Here is a 15,164-nt window from a genome sequence, read left to right on the forward strand (position 1 = left end):
GAGACGGGGTTTCACCGTGTTAGCCAGGATGGTCTCGATCCTGACCTCATGGTCTGCCCGCCTCAGCCTCGCAAAGTGCTGAGATTACAGGCGTAGAACGGGTTTTAAACTGGACCACAAGTCATTTGCATGATGCAGATGAGAGCTGCTAGGTGCAGTGGCTGGAGAGTGAGTGGTGGGGGGGGGGTTGGTGGGCGTTAGTGTTCTGCTGGTGTCTTCCTTCACGTTCTCAATGTCATACAGAGGAGGGTATCAGGTGAGGTTGGAGGAGACGTTGGAGGTTGGAGGGAGAAACAAAAAATGTCTGATACTCCAGGAGGAGAGGAGAATGAATAGAAGGAAATATATGTATCATGGTTCTGGCCAGCAAGCAGCAGACCCTAAGATTGTCTGCCATTGATTTGAAGTGAGACTCCTGGTTGGTTGCCATTGAAGTGTAGCTATTGGAGGTGCCCGTAGGATTTTCACCAGCTACATTGAGCCCTAGAGGTGTAGGCTAGGAGTGGGTTGAGATTTGGGTTATTCCAGAAATGTGCCTCATTTCTGGAGCAAGTAAAACAAAGCAAGGGTGGGCGTGCATTGAGAATCTGTGTGAGAGCATGATGGTGGTTACTGTCCACGTGATGGGGACAAGGCTGGGAGAGTCCATTAGGGAATGTAGCAGGAGACCTGGTCAAGGTATCAGTTTTTTGGGGTTTTTTTGTTGTTGTTTTTGTTGTATGTTTGTTTATTGTTTGTTTGTTTTTGAGATGGAGTCTCGCTCTGTCACCAGGTTAAAGTGCAATGGTGCGATCTCTGCTCACTGCAACCTCCGCCTCCCAGGTTCAAGTGATTCTCCTGCCTCAACCTCCCGAGTAGCTGGGATTGCAGGCGTCCACCACCACGCCCGGCTAATTTTTATATTTCTAGTACAGACAGCATTTCACTATGTTGGCCAGGGTGGTCTTGAACTTCTCACCTCATGATCCGTCTGCCTCAGACTCCCACAGTGCTGGGATTACACACTTGAGCCACTGGGCCCAGCCAAAAAATGTACACAATTTTTTTTTTTTTTGAGACAGTCGCTCTCTGTCACCCAGGCTGGAGCGCAGTGGCACAATCTCAGCTCACTGCAAGCTCCGCCTCCCGGGTTCACGAAATTCTCCTGCCTCAGCCTCCCAAGTAGGTGGGACTACAGGCGCCCGCCACCACGCCTGGCTAATTTTTCTGTATTTTTAGCAGAGATGGGGTTTCACTGTGTTAGCCAGGATAGTCTCGAACTCCCCACCTCATGATCCATCTGCCTCAGACTCCCAAAGTGCTGGGATTACAGGCATGAGCCACTGCACCCGGCCAAAGAATGTACACACTTTTTTTTTTTTTGAGACAGAGTCTCGCTGTGTTGCCCAGGCTGGAGTGCAGTGGCGTGATCTCGGCTCACTACAAGCTCCTCCTCCCAGGTTCACATCGTTCTCCTGCCTCAGCCTCCCGAGTATCTGGGACTACAGGCACCCGCCACCACGCTCGGCTAACTTTTTTGTATTTTTAGTAGAGATGGGGTTTCACTATGTTAGCCAGGATGGTCTCGATCTCCTGACCTCGTGATCCACCCACCTTGGCCTCCCAAAGTGCTAGGATTACAGGCATGAGCCACCGCGCCTGGCCAAGAAATGTACACACTTTTTAGGGTTGAGGAATTCCATAGGTTTTTAGGGTTAAGCAAATCCATACCTTTCATCAGATCCTCAAACAGCCTTGTCAAACCTGACTCCTCTTCCTATAACTTGGGGTGGATGAATATTACAAAAGAAAAGAAAACTTTGGTCTTGGCCAGGCACTGTGGCTCACGCCTGTTATCCCAGCACTTTGGGAGGCCGAGGCGGGTGCATCACCTGAGGTCGGGAGTTCGCGACCAGCCTGACCAACACGGTGAGACCCCATCTCTACTAAAAATACAAAAAATTAGCCGGGTGTGGTGGTGGGCGCCTGTAATCCCAGCTACTCGGGAGGCGAGGCAGGAGAATCGCCTGAATCCGGAAGGCGGAGGTTTCAGTGAGCAGAGATTGCACCATTGCACTCCAGCTTAGGCAACGAGAGCGAAACTCTGCCTCAATTAAAAAAAAAAAAAATGGTCTTATAGAGCACCAAAGACCAACCCAAAACAATGAGATGCAATGTGGCAAAGTCAACCTTTAGAGAGCAAAGGATGCTATGAGCAGAATATTAATACTATAAATAAATAGCCACAGAGAAGTTGGTGGAGGCTCACCCCAATGGTCTTCATTCATTGCCTGAAATGTGGGTGTTTGTCTGTTTGCCAGATAACTCCAGCCAGAAATAATTTTGTGTGAATAGCATTGATCTTCCAGGACTTCCTTTTGGGCTGAGTTTAGTGCAAAAGTCACTGACGTTTTCACTTCCTTTGGTGGGGACTTATTCAAGCTCAGTGAATCTCCTTAAATAATAACCTCTAGACTATTCCTGGAAACCTCCTTTCCTCCTTTTCCTCCTTTCCTGGAGAGACAGGCTCCTCAGCCGTTACATGCAGGTACTGTTATACCCAGGCGAGTTAGAGAAAACGCCACACTCTGAGACGAATTGAGTCCTTTATTAAGCCGGCGGCCAAGAGAGGGTTTGACGCTCCAGAATTCTCTCGGCCCCGAGGAAGGGGCTTGATTAACTTTTTTTTAAAATTATTATTATACTTTAAGTTTTAGGGTACATGTGCACAATGTGCACATTTATTACATATGTATCCATGTGCCATGTTGGTGTGCTGCACCCATTAACTCGTCATTTAGCATTAGGTATATCTCCTAACGCTATCCCTCCCCGCTCCCCGCACCCCGGTGTGTGATGTTCCCCGGTGTGTGATGTTCCCCTTCCTGTGTCCATGTGTTCTCATTGTTCGGTTCTTACCTCTGAGTGAGAACGTGCGGTGTTTGGTTTATACCTTGGTTTAAGAAGGGGAGGGGAACTCAAATGCAATAATTCTACGGAAGTAAAAACATGTAACCATCAAAAATACAAATGGTTACAGAGAGACAAACAATTTAAAAGACAAATGGTTACAAAAAAAACCAGTGGTACCAGAGGCAGGGCTCTAAATCCTTTATTAGAGTTAGATATAGATGCTATGCCGGACACAGACTCAAGACTATGTTGTTATCTCTTTGAGCAAAACCCTGAGAACTTCATACATTGTTTGTTCCACTACCTTACCAGTTAATTGAGGTCCTTTGAAATGCTGAGGATCTGCTTACACAGGTTAACTCCTTGAGGAAGGGGGTTGGGTAAGGAGCCGTTAATCTCTTGTAAATCAAGGGGCCAAATGGAGTGCGTCCGGCTTTCCCAGCTAAAAGGAGAGTCTATTCTTATGGGAAAAAAAAAAAAAAAAAAAACAAGGCTAGGTTATTAAGGGGACAAAAGGGAACCTCTAAAAATAGCGGGTTAGAGTAAAAACAAGGTTAGACATTACAGTACCATCACTGAAGGCATCTGGTTGGTGCGCTGTTGGGTGGATTTTTCTTGCTAGGGAAGTCCAGGCTATGTCTCTCTCAGGAATTCTGCCTGTGTGAGTGAGTGCTCGTTCCAATGGGTAGCTGGGATCCCACGACTTTGTGCTTTGCCTTATCTGTTGATACTGTTGACTGAGTTCAAACCTGCATGCTGGAAAGAATGAGGTTTAAACTGGGCCATTTGTCTATGCTAGTGATACAAAAATGACATGCACTGGAAAATAGTTTGGCAGTTTATTTTAAAAGTAGACACTGAACAATCACCTGACAGTTGCACTCCTGGGTAGTTAGCCCGGAGAAATGAAGACTTATGCTCACACAAAAACCTTTACGTAATGTTTGTAACAGATTGGTTTGTAATACTCAAAAACTGGAAACAATTTAGATGTCCTTCATCAGCTGAGTAGGTAAACAAACTGTGATACATCTCTACCAGAGAATACTATCTGATAACAAAAGAGAACAGATTATTGACATATGCAACAACCTGGATGAATCTCCAGGGAATTATGCCAAGTGAAAAAGGTAACATTCTATGTAATTCTATGTATGTAGCATTCTTGACCTTGTAAAATTATAGAAATGGAAAACATATTAGTTGTTGCCGGGGATTAAGGAGGGAGTGGGGGCAGAAGGGAAGTGGGTGTGGCTACAAATGAGCAACAGCAAGGATTCTTGCAGTGATAGAAATGTTTTGTATCTTGGCTATATCAATGTCAATATATGGGTTTGATACTGTACTATCAAGATGTTACCACTGCAAGATGTTACCACTGAGGGAAACTCAGTAAAGAGTATATGAGAAAAAATAAAAAAATAAAAATAATGATAAAGGCAGGCATTGTTACCTAGGGGGAAGGTTGAGACTCACAGAAGGGGATGGGGACATCTCCGGGGACCATTATCTCTGCAGTAAGAGAGAAAAATAGGTTGGGCATGGTGGCTCACGCCTATAATCCCAGCACTTTGGGAGGCCGAGGCAGGCAGATCACCTGAGGTCAGGAGTTCGAGACCAGCCTGGCCAACATGGTGAAAACCTTCACTACTAAAAATACAAAAATTAGCCTGGCGTGGTGGCAGGCGCCTGTAATCCCAGCTACTCGAGAGGCTGAGGCAGGAGAATCACTTGAACCCAGGAGGTGGAGGTTGCAGCGAGTCGAGATCACGCCACAGCACTGCAGCCTGGGCCACAGAGACTCTGTCTCAAAAAAAAAAAAAAAAAAAAAAAAAAAAAAAAAAGAGAGAGAGAGAGAAATAGAGAAATTGCAGCGCCATAACCAACTGAGTTCTGTCTTGGCACAGTGGACTAAATATCCCATCAAAATCCATATGCTGGAACCCGCATCTGCAATGGGGTGTTATTTGGACATGGAAACTTTGGAAGATAATTAAAATTAGATTAAATCTTGAGGATATAGCCCTCATGATGGGATTAGTGTTCTTATTTTATTTATTTATGAGACACAGTCTCACATTGTCACCCAGGCTGGAGTGCAGTGGCGGGATCTGGCTCATTGCAACCTCCGCCTCCTGGGTTCACACGATTTTCCAGCCTCAGCCTCCTGAGTAGTGGGGATTACAGGCACCCACCACCGCGCCCAGCTAATTTTTGTATTTTAGTAGAGATGGGGTTTCACCACATTGGTCAGGCTGGTCTCGAACTCCTGACCTCAGGTGATCCGCCCACCTCGGCCTTCCAAAGTGCTGGGATTACAGGCATGAGCCACTGGACCCGGCCTCGTGGATGGTATTTTGATGGTATTAGCTGAGCTAATCCCAGCTCAGCTGGGATTAGCGTTCTCACAGGAAGAAGAAGAGACACCAGAGCGCTCTCTCTCTCTCTCTGCCATATGAGGACACAGTGAGAAGATGCTGTCTGCCCACAAGGAAGAGAATCCTCACCACTAACTGAATCTGGTGACATGCAAACTGCAGGACTTCCAGTGTCCAAAACTATGAGAAATAAATGTCTAGTGTTTGTGCCCCATAGTGGATGATTTTTGTCTGTTTGTTTTTGTTTTTGAGACAGTTTCCCTCTGTCGCCCAGGCTGGAATGCAATGGTGTGATCTTGCTTCATTGCAACCTCCGCCTCCCAGGTTCAAGCGATTCTCCTGCCTCAGCCCCACGAGTAGCTGGGATTACAGGCATGAGCCACCACGCCCAGCTAATTTTGTATTTTTAGTAGAGATGGAGTTTCTCCATATTGGTCAGGCTGGTCTGGAACTCCTGACCTCAGGTGATCCACCCGCCTCGGCTTCCCGAAGTGCTGGGATTATAGGCGTGAGCCACTGGACCCGGCCTCGTGGATGGTATTTTGTTACGGCAGCCCCAGCCGACTAACACACTCAGTTTGCAGCAGCAAAGTCAACCAGCCTTCTACCCAGGTTGATGCTTGGCATGAAAGTTGGATCAAGCCCCCTCCATTCTCCACATCATCATTCGTCACCAATTTCGCATGTCTGGGGGCCTCTAGATGATAGTTTGTAGATGCTGCTCACATTCTAGGCAATACTAAGGAAGTGTATGATTCAAGTAAGTAATTCAGCTTTTTTTTGTTTTTGTTTTTTTGAGGCGGAGTCTCGCTCTGTCACCCAGGCTGGAGTGCAGTGGTGGGATCTCAGCTCACTGCAAGCTCCGCCTTCCAGGTTCACGCCATTCTCCTGCCTCAGCCTCCTGAGTAGCTGGGACTACAGGTGCCCGCCACCACGCCTGGCTAATTTTTTGTATTTTTAGTAGAGATGGGGTTTCTCTGTGTTAGTCAGGATGGTCTCGATCTCCTGACCTCGTGATCCACCCGCCTCATCCTCCCAAAGTGCTGGGATTACAGGTGTGAGTCACTGCGCCCAGCCAAGCCTTCTGTGCGTAAATCGGCTTTATCATTTTCTTGGGCAACTGTTCATAGATTCAGATCCATTCATTCATTTCTTCACACTCAGTCATCTGTCAGGCCAATTGGTATTTGCCACCTAAAAAGTAGATCATCGCCTGTCATCCCAGCACTTTGGGAGGCGGAGGGCGGATCATGAGGTCAGGAGATCGAGACCATCCTGGCCAACATGGTGAAACCCTGTCTGTACTAAAAATACAAAAAATTAGCTGGGCGTGGTGGCTCACGCCTGTAATCCCAGGACTTTGGGAGGCCGAGGTGGGTGGATCACAAGGTCAAGAGATCGAGACCATCCTGGCCAAGACGGTGAAACCCTGTCTCTACTAAAAATACAAAAATTAGCCGGGTGTGGTGGCTCACGCCTGTCATCCCAGCACTTTGGGAGGCCGAGGTGGGCGGATCACCTGAGGTCAGGAGTTCGAGACCAGCCTGGCCAACATAGTGCAACCCCATCTCTACTAAAAATACAAAACTCAGTGGGGCATGGTGGCTCATGCCTGTAATCCCAGCACCTTGGGAGGCTGAGGCTGGCGGATCATGAGGTCAGGATATCGAGACCATCCTGGCCAAGATGGTGAAACCTTGTCTCTACTAAAAATACAAAAATTAGCAGGGCATGGTGGCTCATGCCTGTAATCCCAGCACTTTGGGAGGCTGAGGCGGGCAGATCACGAGGTCAGGAGTTCGAGACCATCCTGGCCAACACGGTGAAACCCCGTCTCTACTAAAAATGCAAAAATCAGCTGGGAGTGGTGGCGGGTGCCTGTAATCCCAGCTACTCAGGAGGCTGAGGCAGGAGAATCTCTTGAACCCAGGAGCGGGGGTTGCAGCGAGCTGAGATCACGCCACTGCACTCCAGCCTGGGGACAGAGCGAGACTCCGTCTTAAAAAAAAAAAAAGTAGATTATTTCCAGAATGACGACATCCTTCCTCACCATTCCAAATAAATGGTTGCTGTAACATTTCCATTTTCCTCTCAGTGAGCTGTTTTCTTCATTTCGGTTTTCTGAGAAAGCAGAGAGCTCAACACAGATAATCACACCGTGATTCTGAGCAGGAGACATCTGTTGGAAACAGCGAGGTGGGGGGAGTGGAGCGGGAGGGCTTGTCTCTCAGGGGCTGTGTGATGAAGACAGCTTTTCCCCAGCCAGGCTGGGTTAACGAGGCAGGAAGCGTTCGGTTACATCACGACACGGCTGTGCTGCCACATAGAAAAGGAGAGATTTTCTGTCTCTGAAAACTCAAGACAAAATAAATTGACCCTTGAGTGGAAATCTTTGCAATGGCTTAGCTCACATTTTCAACCAGGAGAATTGTTTTTTAATTAAAAGAAAAAAAAATACTCCAGCAAGGGAAGATAAGGGCTTCAGTCTCAATCCACAAACCTATGTGCGGTTGGTCCTCACTGCCTGGGGACCAGTGACCCCGTCTTCAGGCACCGATGTTGTCTTTGATCCGGGACTCTGCACCTTCACCCTGACACGATCCAGGGGTCCAACGGAGACAGCAGCCGGCTGGTGGGTTGACGTGTAGGGTGGCGGGGAGCAGGGAGAGGTGGGCTCCACGGAGAGCTGCTACCTGAACCCGTTACCCTGACATCATTTTGTTATACCCCTCGGAGACACAGAGGGGGGTGCCTGGGCCTTCCCGTCAGGGCTCCAGAGCAGACCCTGCGTTCACAAGTGGCAGCTTGTCAGCCTCATCAGGCAAGAGCGAGTCAAGTAGACAATGTTGTGTGTGTGTGTGTTTTTTTTTTTTCCCAATCCTGCCCCAGAGTCAATTAAAATACAGTAAGTCTGACATTTGCAGAATACGGAATGATCAAAGCCGAAAATGCCCATACAGCTTCTGACATAAAAACAGTGTGTTTGGCGGAAGGCTGACACAGTGTAACAGGTCAGGTGATTATGAGAAAATCTATATCTGTTGCAGTTGCTTAGTTTGTACACATGATCACAGCCATCAAACAAAAGAGCGGGCTCTCTTCTCCTGACGGATGCGAGAGCCGCTGACATCGTCTTGTGATGCTGATACAGATGGCATCTGCAGACAGACTGAATTAATTTGACAGTAAATAGGGGATAGTGGTTACTGCCTTCTTTAAATATTTATTTTTTAACTGGACCAGGGCAGGTTTCATTTTTGCCCTTCTGGGGATTGCTGGCGAAGCATTTGGTGGTCTTATTAGCAATGCACTCTGCTCCCGTTTCACGTTACAGCCCTGGGCAAAGGTGTGTCCATGCACACACACACGGTCTCGCACACACACACACACGCATGCATGCACACACACGATCTCGCACGCACACACACACGCATGCATGCACACACACGGTCTCGCACGCACACACACACGCATGCATGCACACACACGGTCTCGCACACACACACACACACGGTCTCGCACACACACACACACGCATGCATGCACACACGGTCTCGCACGCACACACACGGTCTCGCACACACACACACACGCATGCACTCACACACCAAAGTTGTTGTTTGTTTTTTTGCTGTGTGTAAGGACAGCACGTACACAGAGACACTTCGCTGCTGTTTTATCGTTTGCAAGCTAATTGCTCGAAAGCAATGCATTTTTTCCCTCTCTTCCCAGCCCCCTCCTCCCAGAATCCATCCCCAGCACCCAAAGCTGAACAGATGCTTTCATTATGATGATTAAGGAATTCTCCCATCTTTTTGCCTTGATGTGTTTATTAAATTAATGAGGGATGAGGCAGATGAATTTGTGCACTCAGGGTACAACTGGGTGAAAGCCACGGGTGTATTTCACAGGGCTGGGTACTCTCTGCCAAACTAACATCGTAATTGGCTTAATGGATTTTCTGTGACGCCGAATGTCTCTTTCCTCCTCTCTCAGGCAAACTAATTACAGCTTTTTACGTTAAATTCTAATAGATTTCAATTTATCTCTTCTAAATTATCACAATAATTACAGTAATAAATTAAGCGCATCGACACCATTCATCAACACGCTTTGAGTCTGGCGTTACAGCAGCGTGGCGTCGCACAGGCTGACTAAATACACGTGCTGGGTGATGAGGGGAGAGGGGCGCTGGGAGAGAGTGTGTGTCTGTGTGTGTGCGAGCGGATCTGTGATTTTTTTTCTGAAAGTCTGCAGAGAGTTCTCCACAAAGAGAGTTCCATTAAAGGGTACGAATATTTAGAGAGAATCATTTTTGTTTTCTCTCAAGTTCTCTGGTGGGTTGTTTGTTTTTGTTGTTGTTTTTTTGTTTTTGTTTTTGAGATGGAGTTTCGCTCTTGTTGCCCAGGCTGGAGTGCAGTGGCGCGATCTTGGCTCATTGCAACCTCCGCCTCCTGGGTTTAAGTGATTCTCCCGCCTCAGCCTCCTGAGTTGCTCGGATTATAGGCACACCACCACGCTCGGTTATTTATTTATTTATTATTTATTTTTTGTATTTTTAGTGAAGACAGGGTTTCACCACGTTGTCCAGGCTGCTCTCAAACTCCTGACCTCAGGTGATCTACCCGCCTCGGCCTCTCAAACTGTTGGGATGACAGGCGTGAGCCACCACACCTGGCTTTTTTTTTCTTTCCTATTTCCCCAATGGGTCCGATTCCCCTGCCTCAGCCACCCGAGCAGCTGGGACTACAGGCATCTGCCACCACACCCAGCTAATTTTTGTATTTTTAGTAGAGACGAGGTTTCACCATGTTGCCCAGGCTGGTCTGGAACTCCTGACCTCAAGCTATCCACCCGCCTCGGCCTCCCAAAGAGTGTGTTTATGTCTCACCAGCACAAATATGTAATCAATCGTGTCCCCTTTGCAGAGTAAGGTGGCCATCAGGTTTCATGTATATTATTGGATCCTTCTCTTCCATTTTAATGACCTCCCATTATTTCTGCAGAGAAGGTGAAAGTTCCCTTTCAACATCCTTCATCAGAGCCATCGCCCCCCAACTCCGCTCGCCACCACCACATGGACGTCAAGTCCCAGAGAGACTTCAGATGGCGGGGAGAGGCCTTCCTTTCTTTGCCACTCTGCGCCGAATCAGAGTGCCACACATGGCCCACCTGCGAAGTTCCTAGCCGGTGCTGATATAAATGGTAACAGGACCGAAGGCCTGCGATTGTCAGAGATTGATTTAGACAGGTGACTTCTTCTGCCTCCACTTCTGCTTTGCAAGGTAACAAGACCTAACTTTCAGACTAACTTTCCAAACTCTGGAGGTGATGGCTTCAGTGCAGTCAGTTTACATAAAAGTTTATCGGCCGGGCGCGGTGGCTCACGCCTGTAATGCCAGAACTTTAGTAGAGACAGGGTTTCACCATGTTGGCCAGGCTGGTCTCAAACACCTGACCTCAAGTGATCCACCTGCCTTGGCCTCCCAGAGTGCTGAGATTACAACCGCGAGCCACCACGCCTGGCCCAACAAAACTTATTTAATTTTTATTTTATTTATTTATTTTTTGAGACAGAGTCCCACTCTGTCACCTAGGCTGGAGTGCAGTGGCGCAATCTTGGCTCACTGCAACCTCTGCCTCCTGACTTCAAGCAATTCTCCTGCCTCAGCCTCCGGAGTAGCTGGGACTACAGATGCCTCCCACCACACCCAGCTCATTTTTGTATTTTAGTAGAGACGTGGTTTCACCATGTTGGCCAGGCTGGTCTCAAATGCCTGACCTCAAGTGATCCACCTGCCTTGGCCTCCCAAAGTGCTGAGATTACAAGCGTGAGCCACTGCACCTGGCCCAATAAAACTTATTTTAAATTAAGTTTCCAATTAAACTTATTGGAACACAGGCATGTGGTAAAATCTAAAATTTAATTTAAAATTTAAAAGCATTCCAATTAAAGTGAAATTAAATGCAACTAAATTTAAAATAAAATTAAAATGTATAATTTAGGGCACAGTGGCTTAATTTAATAAAATTAAAATGTATAATTTAGGCCCCTGTAGTTTCAGCTGCTCTGGAGGCTGAGGTGAGAGAATCGCTTGAACCCAGGAGGGGGAAAGGTGGGTGTGATGGCTGGAGCCCCAGCAGCTGTTTCTGACTCTGAGGTGTTGCTGGAATAGACATAGGAGATGCTTGACATTCTGCACCCATTTCTGCTTCTTGCTGGGAGAAAGGTGGGTGTGAGGGCGGGAGCCCCAGCATCCATGTTGGACTCTGAGGCAGTGCTGGAACTGACCTAGGGGAAGCTTGCCATTCTTCACCCATTTCTGCTTCTTGCTGAGGGAAAGGTGAGTGTGAGGGCTGGAGTCTCAGCAGCCACGTTGGACTCTGAGGTGATGCTGGAATGAACATATGGGGAAGTTTTCCATTCTTCACCCATTTCTGCTTCTCTCTGGGGGAAATGTGGGTGTGAGGGCTGGAGCCATAGCAGCTGTTTTGAACTCCAAGTTGATTCTGGAATGAATATATGGGGAAACTTGCCATTCTTCACTCATTTCTGCTTCTTGCTGGGGGAAAGGTGGATGTAAGGGCTGGAGCCCCAGCAACCACCTTGGATTCTGAGGCAATGCTGGAATGAACATATAGGGGAATGTTACCATTCTTTATCCATTTCTGCTTCTTGCTGGGGGAAAGGTGGGTGAGAGGGCTGGAGTCTCTGCAGCCACCTTGGACTGTGAGATGATGCTGGAATAGACATAGGGGAAGCTTGACATTCTTCAGCCATTTCTGCTTCTTGCTGGTGGAAAAGTGGGTATGATGGCTGGAGCCCCAGCAGCTGTTTTGGACTCTGAGGTGACACTGGAAGTGAAAATCTCATATGCAGAATCCTGAGTCCTGGGAGGAGCACACAGTCCTGGGTTGGCTTCTGCAAGCCCTCCTTTTTTCTTCTTCTTCTTCTTCTTTTTTTTATTGAGATGGAGTCTCAATCTGTTGCCTAGGCTGGAGTTCAGTGACACGATCTCGGCTCACTGCAGCCTCCACCTCCCGGGTTCAAGTGATTCTCCTGCCTCAGCCTCCCGAGTAGGTGGGACTACAAGCACATGCCACCATGCCCAGCTAATTTCTGTATTTTTTTTTTTTTTGAGACAGAGTCCCGCTCTGTTACCCAGGCTGGAGTGCAGTGGCATGATTTTGGCTAATTTAAAAATTAGCCAGGTATGGTGACACAAGGTTATAGTCCCAGCTACTTGGGAGGCTGAGGTAGGGAGATCGCTTGATCCCAGGAGGTTGAGGCTGCAGTGAGCTATGATATCTAAACCCTTTGGGAAGTGGAGGTGAGAGGATTGCTTGAGGCCAGGAGTTCAAGACCTGCCTCATCAACATAGCAAGGCCCCATCTCTACAAAAAAAATTAGCCGAGCATGATGGCATGTTCCTATAATCCCAGCTACTTGGGCAGACAAGGTGGGTGAATCTCTTGAGCCCAGGAGTTCAAGACCAGCCTGGGTAACATAACAAGACCCCATCTCTACAAAAAATTAGCCAAGCATGATGGTGTGAGGCCAGGAGTTCAAGACCAGCCTGGGCAAGATAGTAAGACCCTGTTTCTGCAAAAAATTTAAAAATTAGCCACATATGGTGATGCACAGTTGCAGTCCCAGCTACTCGGGAGGCTGAGGTAGGGGGATCACTTGAGCCCAGGAGGTCGAAGCTGCAGTGAACTATGATATCTCAACCCTTTGGGAAGTGGAGGTGAGAGGATTGCTTGAGGCCAGGAGTTCAAGACCTGCCTGGCCAACATAGCAAGACCCTATCTCTACAAAAAAAATAGCCGAGCATGATGACCTGTTCCTGTAATTCCTCTAGGCTACTTGGGCAGCCAAGGTCGGTGAATCGCTTGAGCCCAGGAGTTCAAGACCAGCCTATGCAACATAGCAAGACCCTGTCTCTGAAAAAAACTTAAAAATTAGCCAGGTATGGTGATGCATGGTTGTAGTCCCAGCTACTCAGGAGGCTGAGGTGGGGGATCGCTTAAGCCCAGGAGGTCAAGGCTGCAGTGAACTATGATGGTGCCATTGCACTCCAGCCCGGGTGACAGAGCAAGACCCTGTCTAAAAAAAAAAAAAAAAAAAAAAAATGGAAAGGATCTTTAAAAAGGCAGAACAGAAAGAGAGAGAGGAGTGATGCTTTAACATTCATGCAAGATGGTTAGAAATCCAAAGGGGAGTGAAAAATCAGGACCGAGGCAGGTGGCTCACACCCATGGAATTTGCAGCCACTCCCCAAAAAAACCCACATGGGCTGTGCCCTCTGGAAGCTCCAGGAGTAAGCGGCTCCCACACCGGCTTCCTCATCCGTCTGTGGCGTTGGTTGTTGGGCATTTGAAATTGTAAGGTGTCCGCCTGCATTCCGTCACATGCCACACAAACAAAAGGAGCAATCTCTCTCCTCTGATGGAAGCCAACAGCTGGTAAGAGGCCCGGAATGAGTGTGAGGAGATGATGGGCCTAGAGACCTGCTCCAGGATCAGGCAGCTGCTGCATGGGAATAAGCTGGTCAGCAGGCATCTGCCATCATTGCTCCCCAAGGCAGCGGTTCCCCAGCTGCCCTCAGCGCAGTCCAGCCTCACAGGGTGGCTCTGAGGTCACTGTGTGCTGGAATCAGCTGGACAGAAGGTGGCTGGCTGGAGAGGGTCATGGCTGGATGGGCACCTTGTAGCCTGTGTCCCTGGCCTGGGTTCAGGGAGGGTGTGGGCAGAGGGCAGGAGGAAGGTGGGGAGGAAGACACAGCAGGAGAAGGAGTGGGTGAAGGGAGCCAGGCTGGGGGAAGAAGAGGAGGAGGAGGAGATGGAGATGGAGAAGTTAGTGGAGGAGATGGAGATGGAGAAGGGGGAGATGGAAGAGGAGTATGAGATGGAGGAGATTAAGGTGGAGGAGATGGAGAGGAAGAGAAAATGGAGGGGGAGGAAGAGAAGATGGAGGAGAAGCAGGAGATGGAGGAGGAGGAGACAGAGGAGGAGGAGATGGCGGAGATGGAGTAGGAGATAGAGGAGAAGGAGGAGATGGCGGAGATGGAGGAGGAGAAGATGGATGAGGAGCAGATGAAGGAGATGGAGATGGAGGAGGAGATGGAGATGGAGGAGGAGGAGCTGGAGGAAGAGCACACAGAGGAGATGGAGATGGAGGAGGAAGAGATGGAGGAGGAGGAGATGGAGAAGGAGGAGATGGAGGAGGAAGAGAAGGAGGAAAAGCAGATGGAGGAAGAGGAGATAGAGGAGGAGGATATGGAGGAAGAGCAGATGGAGGAAGAGGAGACAGAGGAGATGGAGTTGGAGGAGGAGGAGGAAGAGACACAGGAGATAGAGGAGGAGAAGGAGATGGAGGAAGAAAAGATGGAGGAGGAGGAGATGGAGGAAGAGGAGATGGAGGAGATGGAGATGGAGGAGGAGGAGATGGAACAGGAGGAGGAGGAGATGGAACAAGAGGAGGAGGAGATGGAACAGGAGGAGGAGGAGATGCAGGAGAGAGAGGAGGAGGAGATGGAGGAAGAGGAGATGGAGGAGGAAGAGATGGAGGAAGAGGAGATGAAGGAGGAGGAGGAGATGGAAGAGGAGGAGGAGATGCAGGAGACAGAGGAGGAGGAGATGGAGGAAGAGGAGATGGAGGAGGAGGAGATGGAGGAGGAGGAGATGGAGGAGGAGGAGATGGAGGAGACTGGGGAGAGATCCCCCCGGGGAGATGAAGAGGACCAACAAGGAGATTTTCCCACTTGAAGCAGCGCTCAGCTTTGGATGTGGTGATCAGCACCACATGTTACTTTGTATGACAAACATGCTTCAAAAAAAAAGATACAGGAACGTGGTTTCCACACAATATTTTAAAATACCACTGTCAAGAAT

This window comes from Pongo pygmaeus, chromosome 23 (genome assembly GCF_028885625.2).
Source record: "Pongo pygmaeus isolate AG05252 chromosome 23, NHGRI_mPonPyg2-v2.0_pri, whole genome shotgun sequence".
In the NCBI taxonomy this organism is placed as follows: domain Eukaryota; kingdom Metazoa; phylum Chordata; class Mammalia; order Primates; family Hominidae; genus Pongo; species Pongo pygmaeus.